This window comes from Chenopodium quinoa, unplaced genomic scaffold (genome assembly GCF_001683475.1).
Source record: "Chenopodium quinoa cultivar QQ74 unplaced genomic scaffold, ASM168347v1, whole genome shotgun sequence".
NCBI classification, from domain to species: Eukaryota; Viridiplantae; Streptophyta; class Magnoliopsida; order Caryophyllales; family Amaranthaceae; genus Chenopodium; species Chenopodium quinoa.
In genome coordinates, this window is record NW_018742681.1 from 67,188 (window position 1) to 73,187 (window position 6,000).

The window sequence follows — 6,000 nt, forward strand, 5'->3', positions numbered from 1 at the left end:
GGCGCGGAAAGGAACCCCGCGGGCGCGACATATACCCCTGCGGGCGCGGACAGGCAACTCCGCGGGCGCGGCAAACAGCAGTTCAGAATATCAGAAAGTTGGAATGCCCAACCCGCGGGCGCGGCCCTAAAGAACTGCGAGTTCTTCGCTAATTCTCAGCCATATGCCCGAGATGCATTTCACCCCAAATCAGTTTTTTTTCCTCTATCTCTCTCTATTCCTCACTCCATTCCAAGCCCTAACCTATTCTTCATCAAATTCCTCCCCAAAATCATCAAAATCCATCAAATTGCATCACTTTACTTGCAATTTCTCAACAAAAATATGAATTTTCACCATCAAAACACCCCAACATTTCGGTACTACTTCTTGTGTAGGATTTGGTTCCACCATTGAAGGGTTCTTGGAGGTGGGCTTTTCTTCTTCTTCAAAGGCTAGTAGGAGTACTCATTTGAACTCATTGTTGGTATAAATTTCTCTTCTACTCTTTATTTCCTTTGAATTTGAAGTATATGCTTGTTTGAGAAAATTTTATGTTTGTGATTTTGCATGTTGAAATTCTTGATGGTTGTACTCCTATTTTATACTCATTTATCATCTTAACCATTATTGATTTTTGAGTTGTTGTTTGTGATAGTTGTCTCCCCATATAGATTTCTTTGTTGTGAGTTATTCTTGGTAATTACTTGGAGGTGTTCTTTGTGGTGTTTGGTTGGATTTGAAAGTTGTTGCGGTTGATTTTGGTGTGGCTTGTTGAGGAGAATTTCTTGGTATTAGTATATTTGTGTGGTAAAAATGGTGTTTGGTTCAAAGAAAAGAAAGAGTGGGAAGGAACTTCAAGGTTCGTCATCCTCAAACCCCCAACAAAATGAACAAACACAAACCGCTCCACCACCTCTACCACCCCTCAAATTCCACAATAAAATCCATAAACCCATCTACAACAACCTCCAAAACAAGAAATTGAGACCAACCAAACACTACCACCAACCCACCACCACCAAGCTTGGCATCGACGAGGATTGTTGGTTCTTGTTCAACAATCTCGGACTAGGGTCTTTTGTGACTAGTGCATATCGAACCTACAAAGAGCCTACCCTTGAGTTTCTTGCCTCATTCGAATGCCATGCAGCAGGGGATAATGATCTCTCCATCTCCTTCCAACTCTTTAACAAAAAAGAAACCTTCACCCTCCGCCAGTTCAACCAATTACTGGACTTAAATCCAGATGCCGATATCTTCTTACCCGAGCATGCAGGCCTCCATGCTTACGAGCCCCTTCACTGGTGGAAATTCATCTCAAGGATGGACGCCTTCAACTCCAAGTATTCCTTGGCCAGCCAAATCATGCACCCAGCCATCAGACATCTGCATCGAATTCTTGGGTACATGGTCTTAAATAAGCAAGACTTGGGGAAGATTACCACCGACAAAATCCGAATTCTATGGCTTGCTACGTAGCCAGAGATTGGGCATAGAATGAACTTCGGGTTTCTTTTCACTAAGTGCATTGAAGGTGTCCTCTCGGGAACAAGGAAGGGGGAAATCCACTTTGGAGGGATGGTCATTCGGATAGCCGAGAAGTTGGGGCATTTGGCTAAGCTGGAATCTTGCACCTCCGTGGGGAAGAGTGATTGGAGCGATATTTGGCTCGACCTCGATCAACTAAAAACTATGAAATTCATCGCGGATATCGCGGATCGAGGAAGGACTTGGAGCTTACTTGTCTCCCATGAACATCATTGTTTCCTTCCCAAGCCGGAATTCACTTCCTTCACGAGGGAAGGAGTAAATTACCCATGGTGGGTAAAGAAGGACTCGGGTGTCCTTCCTAGTGCAAGAATGGTTATGGGTGAAAGGTCCGGTCAAAGCCATGAAAGTGTGGAGGATGAGTTCGAACAACAATAGCAACAGCAACAACAACAGCAAGGAAGAAGGCAACAACAACAACATCATCAACCCGACTACCAACAACAAATGGAGGCGATGAGAGCCCAAATGGAAAGCATGCAACTTGGCATGCAAGGTATGTTTGCTTCCCACCAACACCTTTCTTACCAAACCAACTCTTTGTATGATTTGAGTGTACGTAGAGGGGATGTCACCTCCCCGGTCAACTACCTATATGTGCCGGCCCAACAAGGGCCCGTGCCATCTTGGGGGGGTGACAACCAACCTACGTACCCCTATTGGCAGGGGCCCTCGGACCCTAATGTGCCTAGGCGTGATTTCCCTGATGAGTCCGGTCATTATGATTATCGGGTTTTGGGTGGGAGTGATTACAGGGGTGATCCTAACTACCCCTATGTTGATCCCTCTCACCCCGCACCCTTTGTCCAACCCGAGCCATATGACCATTTATCCGCATCCCAACTTGACCTCTTTAAAGGTCATTATGGGTGGCCACCTGGCTACTCCGGAGGTTGGTGATTAGGGGATTTTTCCCTACCAATCACCATCTGACAAGTGGACCATTCAGGCTCTGCCAAGTGTCTGCCACATGGACCAATAGAAGCCTGCCACGTGTCATACGGTGATCTGTCCACCATGGACCAATCGTGTCACGCCACGTGGCCTCCGTATGCCAGAAAGGCCAAACAGCCACCTAGGCCCAGTTTCCGAGGGAAGCCTAGACAACCCTAGGTTAATCTAAACCTAGTATTTGACACGTTTCCCAAGGTTATAAATACTCCACTTAATCCTCATTAAAAGGGAATCATCAATTAATTACTCTCACCTAGAGAAAACCTTTACTTTTTTCCGCATTTATTACTCCTAAAACAATTACTAACTTGACCGTTGGAGGCGGAGCTCCCACCACCCGGAGTCTCCGTTGTTTTGCAGGTACAGGCGCACGGTTCCAGTCTTGGAATCGTAACTCTCCCGCAGGACATCAGAAAACCCCGAAACATTTTGGCGCCGTCTGTGGGGTGGGTACTTTCGAGATGGAGTCACAATCTGTACCGACTTAGAGCGAGAGGCGTCCTACGAACGACCCTCAGGTTTATAGTGACCAGGATACTGAAAATGAGATTGAGGTTGAGACTCATACGGCCCCAGACGGGACCTTACGAGCTCAACGCACCCGTCACACCGAGAGGAAAGAACGGGTAGATTCCCAAGCTGGACCCAGCAATCCAGCCGGCCCACCGCCTGAGCAACAACAGGTGGCTGAAGGATCCGCTCCCATTACAAGGAACGAACTCATGACTTTCATGAGGGGATTTAAGGGAGAGTTCCAAGAGTTGATTAATAAGAAGACGCCTACTCCCTCCAAGGAGCAGTTGGCTGGAAAACCTTCTCAGTCTGGAAGAAGGAAACCTGTACAAGGTCGAGAGGCGACTCCTCACCCTAACTCTAGGAAGTGGGAGCCGCCTGTGATTGACTTAACAAAGTACCGCTTTCCTTCACCAGGGAAGAGAAAGCCCATTCGTCATGTACAAGCGGATGGGTCAAAGAAAACTTATTCAAATGCTCGACTGTTGCTAGAGCAGAAGAAGAATGACCGATTGTCAGAGTCGGCCTCTACTTCAGATTTTCAAAATAGTTTTCATAATACCTCCATGAGGTATACTCAATCAAATTATGAGAGTCAGACAGGCGGTACCTCCCGTGGGTCCGGAACTCATAAAGATCAGTCGGTACCGAATGTACCATACGTAACGCAACAACAATACTTCTTGCAGCCCCCTTTGTTTTGGAGGGCAGGCGGCAAGAAATGTCCAACCATTGGACTGGCAGCTATGGTTGCTCAGACTTGGAGAACAACCGTCCACCTTCTCTAAGGAAATTATTGAGGCCGCCCAGCCGGCCAAAGTGAAAAATGTCTTAGTAGGCGCCTATGATGGCACTACTAATCCAGAAGATCATTTAATGGCGTTCACCAACCTAATGTACCTCCAAGGGTTGGATGATCCCACTTGGTGCAAGTGCTTCCCAGCCACTCTCAAGGGAATTTCACAACAATGGTTCGGCAACCTGCCGACTGGTTGTGTGAATAACTTCAAAACACTTGCCTACTTGTTCACCTCCAATTTTTCTATAAACATCCCTGCTAAGAAGACGACCCTTGACTTGGGCACCATTCAGCAGGGAGAGAAGGAGGGACTTCGTTCCTACATCAGGCGGTTTAACCTGATGAGAATTCAAGTACAAGGGCTGCCGGATGAGGTAGCCTACACTGACTTTTTCAGAGGTCTTAAGGATGGGTCGGCCTTCAAGTTAGACTTGTTCCGAAAGAGGGTTGCCACTCTCCAAGAAGCATTGATCGAAGTTGAAGCCTATATACAGGCGACTGATCTCTGTAACACTGGAAAACAGTCGGATGGAAGGACGTCTGACAAAAAAGAGAGCCGACAAAAGCAGTCGGCAAATAAAGATGAGAAAAAGAGGAAAGAAGTCTGGGCGGCCGACTCTTTTGGACATCCAGCCCAAAAAAAGAAGAAAGAATTTAAACCATACTCTCCCAAGTATGCATTCAACAAGGATAGCCAAGCTATCCTCAAAGAAATCAAGAGCCGGATCTCAATCCAGAAGCCGACCCCCATGAAGGGTTCTATAAGCAATCGGAACCAGGATAAATTCTGTCATTTTCATGAAGATGTTGGTCATGAAACCAATGAATGTATCAGCCTCATGCGCTACCTGGACCGCCGGGCTGAAAAAGGCGACCTTGACTCCTATGTTGAGAAGTCCAAGGGGAATGCTCCCACAAAGAACAAGCAGTCGACCAAGAAGAATTATCAGTCGGCCGACAGTTCTGATATTGATGACGCAGTCGTCTACACTATAGTCGGCGGCTTCTCAGGAGGCGGCCCCACTATAAGGGGCAACAAAGACAATATCAGGCGGCTAGATGTTAATTCCGTTCACCAAGGACGGACCGCCAAGAGTTCATTCCCAGAAATTGTCATCACAGAAGAGGATCTGGGAGGTGTTAAGGGGCTGCATGATGACCCCATTGTCATTTAATGTAAGGTGGCCAACCAAAGAGTTGGCCTGATCCTCATAGATACTGGTAGTTCTTCTGATCTGATCAGCAACAAGTGCTTGGAAAAGCTCAAGTACAAAACTTATTGCATACATCCGGTATCTCACCCTTTAGTATCATTTGGAGGAAGTGTCGTACACCCAGTAGGACGAGTGGATCTACCCATCCGCCTGGGTGAGAAAGGGGAGGGTCGTCACATGGTGGTTCGGTTCTTAGTCGTTGAGGAACTCTTGGCCTATAATATGATATTGGGACGACCCACCCTGAACAACTCTAAAATTGTCATTATACCCTCTCTTATGCTGCTCAAATTTGAGAGGGATAATGGAACAGTCGGCTCCCTAAGGGGAGATCAAAAGATGGCCCAAGAGTGTTACCTCTTGGATATCAAACCCACTATGGCGGCTACTGGCCCAAGTGGTGAAAGAACTAACCTTGAACTCATCAAGGAGGATGCGCCTGTTCAAAAGGCAGGAGGCAAGAAAAGAAAGGCTACCCAATTGGGGTCCGAGAGAAAAGAAAAAAGATAGAAATCACTGGCAGAGGAGCGGTCAGATGAATTCCGCCCTCAGCCGGCTGGCGAGCACACGGATGTTGTCTTGGACGACTCACGTCCTGACCGAACAGTCAAGGTTGGGACGACTGCTCTTCAAGTTTTGGGTGAAGATTTTCACCAACTTTTGAAGGAATTCAAAGATATCTTTGCATTCGAAGTTCATGAAATGCCAGGCATCAGTCCTGACCTGGCTGTACATAAATTGGTTGTGGATCCGAAAAAGAAGCCGGTCAGGCAAAAGAAGCGGAACCATGGTGAAGAAAGAAGTCAGCGGCTGTTGCCGAGGTTAAAAAGCTGCTTGATGGAGGGTTCATTCGGCAATGTTACTTCCCTGACTGGGTTGCAAATGTGGTACTAGTAAAAAAGCCGAATGGTACCTGGCGAATATGTGTGGACTATACAGATTTGAACAAGGCGTGCCCTAAAGATAGCTATCCTTTGCCTAAAATTGACA